Below are 1401 nucleotides of genomic sequence, written 5' to 3'. Positions count from 1 at the left end.
GACTAATGAATTCAAGGACTCTACTTAGCACGCCCCTGCTACAGCGCTATGGCCGTCACAAGCCTTCCTCATATTCATCTTGTTTACTGGGCTGAGGATGATATGGCTTTTAAGGTTAAGGATAATTTTCTCTCTTTCCTGAATGGATCGGATGGGTTAGGGGAACTTTCTAATTGGGTAAGGTTTATGAAAGCTTTGATTATATATATATATATATATATATATATATATATATATATATATATATATATATATATATATATATATATATTATGAAACTCACTCCACTATTGATTTAGTGAATTATGGAAATGTTTTTTATCATTCACTGTGACTTACATATATAATGAAATAAAATCATCTTTTCATTTAGTATAAAAGAAACATTGGTATTTGTTTATCACTGTTGATCTACATCAAGTGATATTTAAACTGATAGAGCACAGTGAAACTTTTCGTGCTTCCTATACAAATAAATAGATAAATATCGCAAACATTGTGTAATATTGCAAATACTGATGATAATTATCAACGTAAATAATGCATTTGAAGTGCATGCAAATAAAATTTTACGATGTTTTTTTATGGTAAAGTGACCTAATATTCTGTACAGAACTGGGTACTTTATTATAAACCCTGGAGTCTTTTTACATGACTCTCTCTCGCATTCCTTTTATGAACTGCTGCCTTACAGCGCTGGAGTAACAATGTTAGATAATTATATTTTACAGTATAAACCAGAATTATGAACTATGTTCATTACGACAAATGTAGAAAAAGGTATGAAGAAAAATGAATATCTTCACAGTACCAGAGATGCATTTGACCGGTTTCGATTATATCTTCGTCTGAAATACATGTATTTCTGACGAAATTATAACTGAAACTAGTCGAATACATTTTTTTGTATTGTGAATATATATATATATATATATATATATATATATATATATATATATATATATATATTTTTTTTTTTTTTTTTTTTTTTTTTTTTTTTAATCTAAAATGTTGTTTTGCCTCACTAATTGCACACCTTCCTTATTTATGTCACATCTAACATACCACATCTTAAACATTTTGTAGACATTCCACATGATTGTATATTCTATAGTATGGCAAAAAATAATAAATTTCACACACACACACACACACACACACACACACACACACACACACACACACACAAACACATACACACACACACACACACACACACACACACACACACACACACACACACACACACACACACACATATATATATATATATATATATATATATATATATATATATATATATATATATATATATATAAACATATTAGAGCATTGTCGTGCTTGCAGATCACGTCTTCGCCTGTTACTAGGTGCTTTTTATAAACATTTTCTTAAATTCTG

Source organism: Penaeus monodon, chromosome 38, assembly GCF_015228065.2.
Source record: "Penaeus monodon isolate SGIC_2016 chromosome 38, NSTDA_Pmon_1, whole genome shotgun sequence".
Classification (NCBI taxonomy): domain Eukaryota; kingdom Metazoa; phylum Arthropoda; class Malacostraca; order Decapoda; family Penaeidae; genus Penaeus; species Penaeus monodon.
Note: the sequence above shows the minus strand (reverse complement) of the source record.